Source organism: Aethalodelphis obliquidens, unplaced genomic scaffold (assembly GCF_003676395.1).
Source record: "Aethalodelphis obliquidens isolate GAN/ISIS:26980383/991018 unplaced genomic scaffold, ASM367639v1 scaffold65, whole genome shotgun sequence".
In the NCBI taxonomy this organism is placed as follows: Eukaryota; Metazoa; Chordata; class Mammalia; order Artiodactyla; family Delphinidae; genus Aethalodelphis; species Aethalodelphis obliquidens.
This window is the reverse complement of record NW_020838009.1, coordinates 6,018,091-6,033,609: the sequence shown is the minus strand read 5'-3', so window position 1 is coordinate 6,033,609 and position 15,519 is coordinate 6,018,091. Positions and strand designations below refer to the sequence as shown.

At 46.6% G+C, this 15,519-nt stretch overlaps 1 long non-coding RNA gene across 1 annotated transcript; it reads right to left on the bottom strand.

Annotated features, from left to right (window-relative positions):
- Positions 1-1,685: 1,685 nt before the first annotated feature.
- On the bottom strand, positions 1,686-15,255 carry LOC113610777 (uncharacterized). The gene is made up of 4 exons (XR_003429212.1): positions 15,138-15,255; positions 8,132-8,224; positions 6,556-6,702; positions 1,686-2,080 (listed from the first exon to the last, which is right to left on the bottom strand). It is a non-coding gene; the product is annotated as an uncharacterized LOC113610777 (long non-coding RNA).
- Positions 15,256-15,519: the final 264 nt, after the last annotated feature.

The window sequence follows — 15,519 nt, the reverse complement described above, 5'->3', positions numbered from 1 at the left end:
CTTTAGTGTGTACTGGACTCACCTGGTGTATCCTATTAAAAGGTGGATTCTGTTTCAGCAGGTCTGGTCAAGATCTGAGATGATGTATGTCTTTCTTCCTCCCTTTCTTTCTTTCTTTCTTTCTTTCTTTCTTTCTTTCTTTCTTTCTATTGAAGTATAGTTGATTTACAATATTGTATTATTTCAGGTGTACAACATAGTGTTTCAATATTTTTACAGATTATACTCCATTTAATGTTATTATGAGATACTGGCTATATTCTCTGTGCTGTACTGAGATGATGCATTTCTGACACCCATGCTGCTAGTCTATGGACCACACTTTGAGTATCAAGGATATACACCCGTGTTTCCCAGACATGGCTACCCACTGAAACCCTCAGGGAGTTTCAAACACTCCTGGTGCCTGTGTCCCACCCTAGATACTGTGACTTAACCCATGTGGTGCGTGGCCTGGGCTTTGGAAATTTTAAAAGATCCTCAAGTGATTTGAATGTGCAGACAAGTTTGGGAACCACTTGCTCTATTCAAAACATAATTAGATTGAGAAGTAGCCGGATCTGAGTCCCACCTCCGCTGCTTTCATGCTAGCTGGGTTATCTTGGGCAAATAAGTTCATTTCTCTGAGCTTCAGTTTTCTCATCTCTAACATAGAAGGGATAAAACCTATTTGAGCTCTCTCTCAGAACAAACTAGAAAAGGCATGGGGAATTTCTGTAACCTTTAAAGTTGTGTATGAATATCAGGAATTTCTCGAGAAGGGGTCTGGATCAGAGCTCTCCAGTATGACAGCCGCTCACCACGTGTGACTACTGAGCGCTTGAAATGTGGCTAGTGCCACATGCTGAAAATATTTTAGATATATTGGATTAAATAAAATATATTATTAAAATTCATTTCACCTGTTTCTTTTGTAACGTGGCTATTAGAAAATTTAGACTTAATGTATGTGGCTCATATTATATTTCTACTGGACAGTGCTGGCCTGGACACTTAAAAGGAATGGTAGGTGACAAAAAATTAACTTTATGTTACTAAATGCTAACATAGGAATTCTAAGTTCCTAAGTGCGAAGCAAATAAGTATTCAAAAGAGTGTCTTGGTATGAATGAGCTATTTCTATGTCTCCCTCAGGCTTCCTGGCTAGAGCCCAGAGCAGGAGAGAATTCTGCCCTAGGTTCAGGATGTGATGTGAGCAGTGCTGCCCCTAGGGCCACATGACCTGGCAAATTCCAAGGTGTGAGAGGATTTCATGGCAGGCAAGTTGACCGTGTGAGGTAGGCGGGTCCAGCGCAGCCCCCTAGGGCTCTGGAACAAGGCCACGCTACCCGTAGCAGAGAACTATTCTCCATTTGAAAAGCAGATCCAGGCATATGACTGGGTCCCAGTTGAGACTGCGTGACTGATGTGAGTCACTGAAGGACCAGTAGGTTCTGAGAGCTGGCAAACCCACCAAGTCATTAGCTGGGGGTGGGCACAATAGCAGGGCACAATGGGAACTGACCATTTAAGGTTAGGCCTGAACAGGTCTGGAGAGCACAAGTGAACTCTGCAAACAGACATCTCCCAAGTCATCCACTTCTGGGGCGCCAAGGCAACAGCTCCCACCCACGGCCTCACAAAGAAGGTTCTCTACAACTAGCTGATGGGGGAAGGAAACACCGATGCCTGGGTCATACATGAACCAGTCAACTCAATTTGTTGGTTCTGGCCCAAAATAGACTGCTGCGCCCACAGAGACACTCACGGGTGGTCCCGAAAACAGCACTAAGGGAAGAGATAGAGTCTCAGTGGACAGAGCTTCCAAAAGGACATCTGGTCATCAGATGGACATGGAGGGAGAAGTAGCCTGACATAATAAAACTGTCATCTGGGGGAAGAGAAAAGCAGATTTACTAAAGAAAAAAAAAAAATGGACTTGCCGTGCGGTGCTGCCTGCCTGTTTTCAGCTTGCAGTTATGACCTTTAAAGCGAACCGGTCATCCAGATTCCGGACTTTCCTCCAGTGACATTCAGGCCATCAGGAACGAGGACTGGGAAAGCCACAAGGTGGATTCAACTAGGGTTGGAGTTTTGCCGCCTAAATGTGATAGAGGGAGAAAGGAACAAAGGACATGAAGATATTTTAAAGAATGGATGGTAATGATGACACACAAAGACATAAGGGAGGTAAAGGGTGTTGACATTTTAATGGGGAAAAGAGGGAGGGGGATTGAGGGATTCAGGTCAAAGAATTTTATTATTTTTTTTTAATTTTTGGCTTGCCATGTGGCATGCAGGATCTTAGTTCCCCGACCAGGGATCAAACCCACGCCCCCCTGCAGTGGAAGCACAGAGTCTTAACCATTGGACCGCCAGGCAAGTCCTAGCTCAAAGAATTAGGAAAGCGGCGTATTAGAGATGATGAAGGGAAGAAGGGGCTGTGCTGGGCTGAAGGTAAGAAGCTTAAGGAATTGAAAGGCCAATACACTGAATAGTTAGATACTGGAGTCACCAAGGATTAAGGCAGGAGTGAGGGTGGAGAGGAAGTTACAGAGACAGGAGCCCAGTTCTTCCATGAATACAGGAGGAGTGACCAGGAAGGCAGTGGGCAAGTCAGATTCTCAGATGGAATGAGACTGAAGGAGCTGGATGTTGGGAAGGAGGGAGGAGGGGAGGTAGGAGAAGTGCCTCGTAAGAGACAACGGGGATCAGAGACGAAATCTTTGTTTTAAATTTTTATTGACGTATAATTGACTTACAATGTTGTGTTAGTTTCAGGTGTACAGCAAAGTGAATCAGTTATATATATATTCACTCTTTTTTTAAATTTATTTTAATTAATTAATTTAAATTTTTGGCTGCATTGGGTCTTCATTGCTGCGCACAGGCTTTCTCTAACTGCGGAGAGCGGGGCTCTTCGTTGTGGTGCACGGGCTTCTCATTGCGGTGGCTTCTCTTGTTGTGGAGCACGGGCTCTAGGCATGCGGGCTTCAGTAGTTGCAGCACGCGGCCTCAGTAGTTGTGACTCACGGGCTCTAGAGCGTAGGCTTAGTAGTTGTGGCGTACGGGCTTAGTCACTCGTGGCATGTCGGATCTTTCCAGAGCAGGGATCGAACCCGTGTCCCCTGCATTGGCAGCCGGATTCTTAACCACGATGCTACCAGGGAAGTCCCCACTCTTTTTTTTTTTTAGATTCTTTTCCCATATAAGCCATTACAGAGAACTGAGTAGAGTCCCTGTGCTATAGAGCAGGTTCTTATTAATTATCTATTTTATATATAGTAGTGTGTATATGTCAATCCCAATCTCCCAATTTATCCCTCCCCGACTTTATCCCCTGGTAACCACAAGTTTGTTTTCTACATCCATGACTCTACTTGTGTTTTGTAAATAAGTTCCTTTGTATCCTTTTTTTTTTTTTAAGTTGAGTGTCTCCCATTTAAAAAAAGAATTTTATTTATTTATTTATTTTTGGCTGCGTTGGGTCTTTGTTGCTGCATGTGGGCTTTCTCTAGTTGTGGTGAGCGGGGGCTACTCTTCATTGCCGTGTGGTGGCTTCTCTTGTTGCGGAGCACGGGCTCTAGGCGCAAGGGCTTCAGTAGCTGTGGCTGGTGGGCTCTAGAGCGCAGGCTCAGTAGTTGTGGCTCACGGGCTTAGTTGCCCCGCGGCATGTGTAATCTTCCTGGACCAGGGCTTGAACCCGTGTCGCCTGCATTGGCAGGTGGATTCTTAACCACTGTACCACCAGGGAAGTCCCTAGATAACGTTTTAAGTCCATACCAGCTCTCAAATTCTAGATCTTTAAAATTCTTTTTTTTTTTTTTTTTTGGCCACACCGCACAGCTTGCGGGATCTCAGTTAAGGGTTGAATCCAGACCACGGCAGTGAAAACCCAGAATCCTAACCAGTAGGGCCACCATGGAACTCCCTAGATCTTTAAAATTCTGCGGACCTCAAAACAATGACAGCTGCAACGAATTCTGCGCAACTTTATAACCAGTGAAAGATGAAGATGTTACACAGGCAGGTGCCTGAGTCTCAGAATGAATGCTCTGCCCTGGATTCTTAGATATATTGGTTTTACAATGTAAGAGCAAAAAAAATTTGTCCTGGTATGTGGAATATCCCAGAACGCTTCTTTCCATACCACTGTGAGCAAATTCAGCTCCGTTTCAACGAACTTTCCCTCATTGACCACTTCCTAAGTGCCAGGCAGTTTGCCAGTGGAATGGACAGTGAGAAAGGGATGGGGGTAAAAGAGAGAAACAGGTAGAGTACAAAGGGAGCGCACAGGTGCAAATGCCTTCCAGGTTGGAAGGATCTAGGAAGGCTTCATGAAGGAGGTGGCAGAGCAAATTGATTCCTCAGATATTTGTTTCTATTTAATGTGTATTTGTGGAGCCATTACTCTGTGCCGTGCACTGTACAATATGAAGGCCCTGGGGATACAAGGCTGAAGAAGACACAAAGCCACAGTCCTTGTCTGCAAGGAGTTCCCAAGCAAGCAGCAGTTATGATAGCATGTGACAGAGGTGGACGGAGAAGGCTGTAGCCTGCGAAGGGACACCCAACCTTCTCAGGGAGAGGCTTGTGCAGGCTTCCAGGAGAAAGGGGCAGGGATAACCTTGTGTTTAAAGGATGTAGAGGAGTGATCCAGGCAGGTAACGAAAGGAAAGGCATTCTTTGCAAAGCCAGTGGCATGTGTGAAAGCCTGGTGGTGGGAGAGAGCACAGCATATCTGGAAGGTGATATGTAATTCGATATTTCCAAAGCAGAAGGCATGCGAGTGGAAGGTGACAAAGTGAAGGGTGGGGCCTCTTTGTAAGGATCTGAGTGATCAATGAACACAGACGGATGCTCTGGTGAAAGGAACCTAATGACAGAGAAGGTTAATGTTGTTAAAATAAAAAGGTAAAAACGACAGGTAAAGATACCGCAGAAACTGACGAGGCAGCAATATCAGAAACTTCATATTTCTCAATCATCCTCCCTCACGTGACTGAACAGCTCATCTTTTTTTTTTTTTTTTTTTCGGTACGCTGGCCTCTCACTGTTGTGGCCTCTCCCGCTGCGGAGCAAGAGTCTCTGGACGCGCAGGCCCAGCGGCCATGGCTCACGCGCCCTGCCGCTCCGCGGCATGTGGGATCTTCCCAGACCGGGGCACGAACCTGTGTCCCCTGCATCGGCAGGCGGACTCCCAACCACTGCGCCACCAGGGAAGCCCTGAACAGCTCATCTTTTGAAAAAAAGGATAGGAAATGGGATTTATCGTGTATTGAACAATTGGATTTTCCACTATCCCCTAAAACGGAATTTACTTCTCTCCCGGAAAACCACAATCCACAGAGGAGGAGAATAAATGAGACATAAATATAAACATACTGCCCTGAAGGGCAGTCAGCAGACAAAAGTCTTCTTGAGGAGCTGTGCCAGTTGATGTCATAGTGAAGTCAGGTACAATGACTCATCCCCATTCTGTCCACTGAAGAAAAAAGGGGGAAATCTAGAGAAGGTCGTGGAAACTGTATCAATTGCAAATTATTCCAGGCAGCGCCACTGCTGCAGGCACCTTTGGCTTATGCTATAGTGAATAAACAAAGGACGTATTCTGGAAGCGGCTGTTTCTTTCCTCATCGTCTGGGCTCCTTCTGGGTGACGGCATCCTTTGACTATAGTCCCATCCAAGCCCAGAATCAAGAGGAGAATAGCATCTCAGAGGCGCTGGCTCAGCTACCCTCTGCGTTATCCTGATTGTGCAAATTCACCAGCCTGTGTTTCTAATCCAGTTCAAGTGTCTTGAGTCCTGTCCCCATTCCCACCCCTCGCCGGTCCTACAGCTTTACAGGGGCCTCCTGATGCCCCACCACGGCCTCTGCAGGCTCTGGAGGCCTTCTCAGCGGCCGCCTGGCAGAGCCCTGCAGGGTGGGCGTTGCTGCTCCTCGGGAGGCCTCAGTGGTCTCTGCCTCCTGTGAGCTCGGCCTAAACAGTCTTCCTTTGGCTCTTTCAAGGCCCCTCACCCTCCTTATCCCTCCCCTCTGAACTCATGCTAGGTTTTCAATGGCTAAAAAAGGCCACGTGGGACTTTCCTGGTGGTCCAGCGGTTAAGATGCCACTCTTGCAATGCAGGGGGCGTGGGTTCCATCCCTGGTTGGGGAACTAAGGTGTCACATGCTGTGTAACCAAAAATATAAATACATTTTTAAAAAGGCAAAAAGAGGGCTTCCCTGGTGGCGCAGTGGTTGAGAATCTGCCTGCGAATGCAGGGGACACGGGTTCGAGCCCTGGTCTGGGAGGATCCCACATGCCACGGAGCGACTAGGCCCATGAGCCCCAACTACTGAGCCTGCGCGTCTGGAGCCCGTGCTCCGCAACAAGAGAGGCCGCGATAGTGAGAGGCCCGCGCACCGCGATGAAGAGTGGCCCCCACTTGCCACAACTAGAGAAAGCCCTCGCACAGAAACGAAGACCCAACACAGCAAAAATAAATAAATTAATTAAAAAAGCAACGTGATTTTAGTTTGCATTAGCAGAAGCACAGAACGCAAAAGGAGAGCTGTGGGCAGCCACACTCACCTGCTCCTAGGGTCGTTGTGAGGGTTACGTGTAGAGCACTTCGCTACATCTTATAGAACCGTCTTCTTCTCGTTATCGTTCCATCCTTAGAGACTGTTCCTTTGCTACACACGGCGTAGGACCAAACCCTAAGGCATCTGCGCTTGTCTGCGGGGAGACAGAATATCGGGCACCTACACAGTCAGGCACGGTCTCTGCCCGCAGGAGTCCCTGTCTATCGAGGGAGAGGGAGAAGGACCTGAGGCGGGTTCAAGGTAAAGGCAGCGGTGTGCACACGGGGGAGGGAGACAGCCCTCCCTCCCGGCCGAACCCCCTAATGGTGCTTTTCTCCCGGGGCTTGCATCCTAGAGGGAAGCTGGAGGCTGCCCGCCAGCCCCGCCAGCCCCGCCAGCCCCGGAACAGACACTGTGCAGGGACTGAGGGACTGTGTTTGCAGGATCGTCCCTCTGAACCGACAATGAGGTTCAGCTCCAGTCACGGTGGGATGAGAGGGCCGTCCAGCACCGGGTCTGGAGGCTCCAGGATGAGGTCCAGGAGGCCTCAACTCCCAGAGTATATGTACCACACAGATGCGGCGCAGGCTGCTCTCTCTGCCAAACACCGTCTAAAAACACAATGCCAGTCCCTGCCTGCCTGATCTCGGCTTGCTGGGGTCTGCAGCACCTCGGTCGATAGGCTTGAGGAAGAGGTAAGATGACAGGGTACCTGTATGTGGCCTCAGCCTCTCACTCAACATTTCTGGCACTTGTGTGATCACCAGCGATGGTGTCCCTAAGCATCAGGGTGACAGTGGCTCTCAAAACTCTGTCTCCCCCCCTACAGAAGCCACAGACATTGTGAGGTTGATGTCAGTGTACAGAGAGCCAGCATGTGAGAAAATATGAAAAATGTGAAAAGCTGATCTCAAGTGTCCACGGGCCAACCTCTTGGCGGCATCCAGCTCCTTCCCAGCAAAGACGCTGTTCATAGACGGAGATGACTTCAGGTTCTGTGGCCAGCTGGCTCGGTCCCTCACTACCTGTGTCACTTGGGCAAATTTCTGCAGCACTCGGAGTCCCTGTTTCTCTATGTGTAATGCAGAGGGTGTTGGGAGGATAAACTGTCTACTGAAAAAAAATGCACAGCCTAAAAGTTGAGAGTTATGTTTTATTTGGTGGACTTTCTGAGGACTTCAAGCCCAAGAGACAGGACTCTCAGGTAGTGCTGAGCGACTGCTCCAAAGAGGCATGGGAGGAGCCAGGAGTTTTTTCAACAAAGCCCAGGTAGTCGGAACATCAAAAGATCACTGTGAATTGAAGTGAACCAGGTATCTCAAGCTAAAGAATTTAGCGCTCTTCTCTGTATGGGAAGATGCAGGAGTCTGGGCTCACTGAAATCATCCCTTTGATGTGCGCCTCTGCTATCTGGGGCCAGTGCTTTCTCTTCCTGAGTCCCCTCAGGGTGCGCCATTGGGGCCGCTGTAATGTGATGGCTTGATGGCTGCAACATTCTTTGTTTACTGATACGGCGGCAACATTTTTCATTCACAGAAGTGAGATAATTTAACGTTCTTATGGTACGCAAGCCACGGGTTTACCTGGGCTGGAGGAATTCCCAGGACATGGGACCTTCGGCACTAAACCCACAACAGGTCCAGGTACACTGGGACAGCTGGTCACCTTAGCAGCACCTGTCATATAGCAGATGGTCAATAATGGCATCTGTAGGTGCTTACTACTATTATTTCTGCTGCCACGAACAGTAGTTAATACTTGGAGGCTTAATCCTGGCCAAGCCCTGTTCTACGTGTTTTGCATGTATTAGCTCATAGAACCTTCAGGACCAGCCTGCAAGACAGGTAATGGTCATCTCAGTTTTGCAGAGGAAGAAATGGAGGAGCCAGGATTGGAACTCAAGCAGTCTGATTCCACACGATACAACCTGAATCAATAGGCTATGCCCTCTCTTCTCCAATTTATTAAGCACTTTGTCCCAGGCACTGTTCCGAGTGCTTAAACTGTGTTAATTAATTTATTTTTATTTTTATTGTTTTAAGATTTTTTTTTTGATGTGGACCATTTTTTTTTTAAGTCTTAATTGAATTTGTTACAATATTGCTTCTGTTTTATATTTTGGTTTTTTTTGGCCATGAGGCATGTAGGATCTTAGTTCCCTGACCAGGGATCAAACCCACAACCCCTGCATTGGAAGGTAAAGTGTTAACCACTGGACCACCAGGGAAGCCCCTATTTCATTTATTTTTACAGTGACCCTATTACTTCTCTTATGGACCAAAAAGAAAGGAAGGCTTATTTGGGAGAGTGGAAAGGAAAGCATCAAATACTAATTGTGCAAGTGCTGAACCTAGTATATAAAGATATGGCGATCATCTGGTTCTGGTTTTAGAGCCAAAAGTTGCATCCCAGGAGCCTCCTCAATCCTGGGTAAACCAGGGCAGTTGGTCACCCAATGCAAAGAGCTAATACACACAGCAGGTCCAGGCAAGCAAAAAACCCAAAGATCATTCGAATTAAGAGGAGATACAATTTTCAAATTTAGTTTCTCAAGGCCTAGTTCCTACGGCCGCAGTATAGGATCTCTTTCTTTCTATTAGACTGCTACTCCATTGAAAGGTTGCAGCTACCTAGAGACTTCCTTTTAATACAAACTCTATATGTTTATTTTTAAGTTGTTGCTTTGAGGGAACTGAAGAACTTAATACAGTCCCTGGCTGGGTATCGCTCTGAGGTCTCCAATATTATTTCTCTGGGAAACCTTATGCATGGTACAGGAGTTTAAGAGTAGCATTGTCTTCTTGCCTTAATTCCTAGAAATTCTGTACTGGGAATCTCAGGAAATAAACTATGATAGGAGTTAAAAAAAAAAAACCTAATACATATTTAACCTTCCTCGTTATCAAGGAAATGAGAAAAATATAACGATGAAGTTCAGTGTTTAACAAGTCAGTAAACCTTTTGAATAAATCACATTAATAATCACGCAGATTTCAGGAAACTGTACACTCATCTATTGTTGGTGGCATTGGTGAAAGCAGCCAGTGAAATTCAGGGCAGCTATTAAACCGATGAAGTTTGTGTAGCAACGTGGAAATGTACTGGTATGTGAGGCTAAGTGAGAACAGCTGAGTTCAGAATTAGGACTTGCAGTGTTTACTGCAACAAAACATTTTTGCATAAATGTCACCAGGGCCTGGAAAAAGACTTGGAAAAATAAAAACGTCTGATGTGTTAAGCGGAAAAGTTGTGGTGTTTTGTTTGTTGTCCTTCTTTTTCCCTGACTTCTACTGTTGCTGTTTCATTTGTTTATACAATAAATGCAAAGGAAGGCCCCACAGTGACCCACTTTTCCGTCTTTAGTGGGCCTGCTGCTCAGGACCGGCTCTGTCCCCTCTTCACTGGCCAGGTGTCTCCAGACTGAGCAAATCTCCTTCCTCCAAGCCCCCTCCGTTGTTGGTTCCTCCCCTCTTGTGGCCCTCATCTGGCTCCACCGCGACTGGGTGTATAGTCTGGGGCCTTGAGGGAGAGAACCAAGACCCACCCCCTTTGTGCTCGCTCCATGCATCTGACAGCCAATTGCCACTAAAGTAATATTTGTTGAATCCAACATTTTGATTTCCTGTTTCTAGTTTCTCTGTCTGCGAGAGGCAAACAGGACAATGGAAGCCTGGGTGAGGTTAAAAAGGCCTGAAATATTTCAAAGCTATGGAAGAGAGAAGCAAGGGGAGGGTGGGATGAATTAGGAGATTAGGTTTGACATATAAACTACCATGTGTAAAACAGATGGCTAGTGGGAACCTATGGTATAGCACAGGGACCTCAGCTTGGTGCTCTGCAGTGACCTAGGTGGATGGGATTGTAGGTGGGGAGGTGGGAGATCCAAGAGGGAGGGGATAGATGTATACATATAGCTGATTCACTTCATTGAACAGCAGAAACTAACACAACATTGTAAAGCAATTACACTCTTAAAAACAAAAAAAAGGATGGGTGGAGGGTGGGTGGTGACACAGCCTCAAAACCTCCAATTAGACTTTTTATTATAACACAATTCATTAGAGCATAATTAAATTCCTTACTAAATGATTAACCATAAGGTTAGGGAAAAAAAAGAAAAAAAATTTAAGTAATTTGGAATTCCTCATAAGGGATATAGGAGAGAGGGGGGCAAAATACCAGTGTACCCCGAAGATCCACAGACCCCCCAGCAGCGGGTGTTGGGACATTAAGGAAGACGGAAACACCAGAGCTGGACGTTACATCAGCCAGCAGCTAGTTCCACCATCCATTGTATAGACAGAGAAGCTGAGGCCAGGAAGTGGAGGGAAGTACCCCCAGCAAGTTAGCCGCGGTACTTCCTGCATCCCTTCCGCCCTCCACGGGCCATCTTCACCTACGGCAGCAGCTGTATCTCCGGCATGCCAAGGCACCAGAAATTTCTGTCATGCATGAGTCAGTCATTCTCTTTGGGAGTGGCGTTTCGTCTGAAGAAGCTGTGCTAAATATTAGTTCAGTTTCCAGAAAGTGGTAACTTGTGAACTCACTGTGGGCCAGGCTGGCTCACTTTGCCTAAAGCCTAGCCTCATTAAAAAACTAAAAATAGAGGCTTCCCTGGTGGCGCAGTGGTTGAGAGTCCGCCTGCCGATGCAGGGGACGCGGGTTCGTGCCCCGGTCCGGGAAGATCCCACATGCCGCGGAGCGGCTGGGCCCGTGAGCCATGGCCGCTGAGCCTGCGCGTCCGGAGCCTGTGCTCCGCAACCGGAGAGGCCACAGCAGTGAGAGGCCCACGTACCGCAAAAAAAAAAAAAAAAAACCTAAAAATAGAGCTACCATATGATCCAGCAATCCCACTCCTAGGCATATATCCAGAGAAAACTATAATTCAAAAAGATACACGCACCCCAATGCTCCTTGCAGCACTATTCACAATAGCCAAGACATGGAAGCAACCTAAATGTCCATCAACAGAGGAATGGATAAAGAAGATGTGGTACATATATACAATGGAATATTACTCAGCCATGAAAAAGAATGAAATAATGCCATTTGCAGTAACATGGATGGACCTAGAGGTGATCATACTAGGTCATCTCTGTGTGAAGTTAAGTCAGACAGAGAAAGACAATTATCATATATCACTTATATGTGGAATCTGAAAAAAATGATACAAATGAACTTATTTACAAAACAGAATAGACTCACAGACATAGAGAACAAACTTATGGTTACCAAGGGGAAAGTGGGTAGAGAGGGGATAAATTAGGAGTTTAGGATTAGAATATACATACTACTATATATAAAATAGATAACCAGCAAGGACCTACTGTATAGCACAGGGAACTATACTCAATATCTTGTAATAACATATAGTGGAAAGGAATCTAAAAAATTTTATATATATATATATATATATATATATAATCACTTTACTGTATACCTGAAACTAACACACCATTTAAAATCAACTAGACCCTGGTGGAGACGTGGAGAAAAAAAGATAGATTTTTATGGAAAAGGAGGGGCTAGGGAGAGAAGCCCAGGGAGGTTGGACATGGATGGTGGAGGGGAGGGATGAGGGCATGAGGTCAGCCCATGGTGGTGGGTATAAGAAAACAGAGTGGTGTTGGGTGGTAGGGGGGCTTCTTCCCCTGTGCCTCTTCCTTGTATTAAACTACAATCTTGGGCAAGTCTTCCTGAGAGTTGGCTTCTACCTTCATCAAATAGGGTAACAACACCCACCCTCACTACCAGTTTTTGTGAGGATCAAATGTAACAAGGTCATAGCACTTTATAACCAGTCTGTGCCTGCTGGGCCAATGGGGAGGCTGGGCCAGAGAAGACGGGTGTCCAGCTCGATGTCACAGGGCGCCTCAGGGGCCAAACTGTGGCCACAGCAGTGTCCGCACTCCAGTCCAAGTATCTGATGATGGGAAGTTCTCAGATAACTGTCCAAAAGGCTCATGGTCCCCATTGGACCAAGGTCATCATCCCAAATAGCCCAGTCAGTAAGGTTTGCTGATGGACTGGATGTACATCTGTGCTCTGAACAAGAGTGCTCAGAAGTCCTGATCTCGAGAGCCCTCCTTTTGCTCCCAGGTCCCAAACTTCCACCCTCCCACTTTACTGTAGACTGAGCAGCGTTTCCCGCTATTGAGGTGTGAGGGCCCAGTTCCTTCTGACCCAGCACACAGACTCCCAGGACACAGTGTGGGAAAGGGAGCCCCAAGAGGGGGACGTAAGGCCGAAGTGAAAGAGGGGCTGGAGGTTGGTGCAAAAACAATGAGGCAAAGCACCTCGTGGACCATAAAAATGACTGTCACTTACTACACGAGGCTCTCTTCTTCTGTGTGTCTTACGTTTAATCCTCACAAGAACTCTATGCGTCCCCGTTTTACAGATGAGGAAACTGAGGCACAGGGTAGTTAAGTAACTTATCAAAATGCTCACAGCTAGCATTCCGCTGAGCCAGGATTTGAACCTGGGCAGGCTGATACCAAGAGGCCCTGTGCTTTACTACTGCCCCAGGCAGCAATCTGGTGATACTAGGGAAAATTCCAGTGAAATCTTTATCACCCACATAGTGTCATCTGGCAAAAATAAAGATGGAGGAGGTGGCAAGAGTTTGGCTTCACTCCCAGCTTGGCTATTAATGTTCTGCTCAACCCCAGCAAGGTATATGGGGCCTCTCTGGGTCTCGGCATCCTGGCCATAAAATGGGATGGGGGCAGGGTGGAGTAAGTTGCGGTGGGTGAAGTTTGAGAAAGCCTTTACATCCACTGTGAAAAATCCCCCCATTAAATCAACAGTTTTCCCAACGACATCATGTGGTTGTTTGCTTAGGTCAGTAGAGACAAAATCATGAGGAAGTTGGAGGCTTCCAAGTCATTTCACAAAATATTTTCAAAGATGAAGAGAACTTGTTAAAAACAATGGAGGTATTTTCTCTTATTTCCAAAGGAAATGATTCAACCTAACCAAAGGTCACTAATGAAAGAGATGAATCCCGTCACGTTATAAACATTAGAGATTCGGCATCTGTTCCCGGCTAGCTGGAGACACAGCCTGGTCTTCTGCTGTGTGTTGTTCCTTCCAGAGGATTCTGCTGCTCAAAAAGACCTTTTTTTAAAAAAAAAAAACGAACAGATTTTCCAACCTGGTGGCATTAGAATCACCTGGAAAACTTAAAAACAAAACAAAACAAAACCAAAAACACAAACAATGACTGGACCTCACTCCCAGTGACTGAATGGGAATCACCCTCTGAGGTCTGGGCATCAGTATTGTTTTCAAATTAAAGTCTCCCCCACAAGTTCTACTGAACAATCACGGTTTAGGACCATTGTTTTAAAATAGCAGTTCTCGGGCTTCCCTGGTGGTGCAGTGGTTGAGAGTCCGCCTGCCGATGCAGGGGACACGGGTTCGTGCCCCGGTCCGGGAAGATCCCACATGCCGCAGGAGCGGCTGGGCCCGTGAGCCATGGCCGCTGAGCTTGCGCATCCGGAGCCTGTGCTCCACAACGGGAGGGGCCACAGCAGTGAGAGGCCCGCGTACCGCAAAAAAAAAAAAAAAAAAAAAAGCGGTTCTCCCATTTTATCACTGCAAGAATCATCTGGAGGGCATGTTAAAGACAGATCGCTCTGAGTCACTAATTCCTAAGACTGGGTTAAGCCTCCGTAGTTGACATTTCTAACAAGGGGACCAGTAGTCGCTGGTCCCCTCCCTACTTTGAAAATCACTGTAGTAGAGCTGTGTCTGCTGTTCAAAAGGTCTCTCACATCCGGCGGAGCAGGGCAGCTCAGCCCTGGCTGTGCACTGGAATCCCTCCGGAAGTTCTGAAACATCCCGATGCACTAGAGGCACCTCAGACCAACGAAATCGTAATCTCTGGGGGTAGGACAAGCATTTCTCAAAGCTCAACTGATTCCAGTGTGCAGCCAGGTTGAGACCCACTGCAGGTGTCACACACGCTCACACACACAGCTGTGAGGAAGGCTGGAAACGCTTATTCCTACTTCATTGCCGAGAAAAGTGGGGATCGGAAAGGCTGAGGTCAGTCAGAGCACCGAGGGCCTAATGTTTGAATCCAGACCTCTGGCTCCTCTTCCTGTGCTCTTTCCTTCCACACTACACACAGCCTGTCTCAAACCCACCCACCTGGAGCAGGCTGAGACCCGGAATAGGTGTGGGGATCATGTGGGGCTGAGGCTCTGCCCACGGCAAACAAGGAAGGCGGCAGAATGAACTGATAGGCACCACTAGACTTGAAACAGATAAGCAACAAGAATTTACTGCACAGCACAGGGAACAATATTCAATATCTTGTAATAACCTATAATGGAAAAGCATGTTAAAAAGATATATATACAGATATATATAACTGAATCACTTTGCTGTACACCTGAAACTAACACAATACTGTAAATCAACTATACTTCGATAAAAATTTTTAAAAATTGAAAAGAGAAGGGGAGCAGAAAGTGCCTCTTCGGCATCAAGATTATTTGGAGCTGATTATTTTTAAGAAATGGCAGACTGGAGAATCTCTGAAAACAGGACAGAAGTTGCCTTTTTGTGAGGGAAACTTACATTTGTAAGAGAAGTCTGCGTTTGTAAGGATGTCTTCCTGGAGGAAGGGAAAGAAGGCTCCAAATCTCCAGAAACCGTGTATCAGTGGAGAAGGCACCGGCTTAAATCTGCATAACAAACCTTACCCTTGTTTACTGGGCTTTTCAGGGTCGCCTCCCCTACCGGGCCCCGCCCAACATCTTTCTTTTGCCTTTAGCTGAAGGTGGTGTTTCAGGTGGTAGCTTGGGACATCTTAGGGAGTTTCACTCAGTTTTCCGGGGTATCACCCATGTATACATGAGGCGTACATACATATTATTAAACTTCTGTTGGGTTTTCCCTTGTTTTTCTTTTGAATTAATTTTTATTGGAGTGTAACTGCTTTACAATGTTGTGTTAGTTT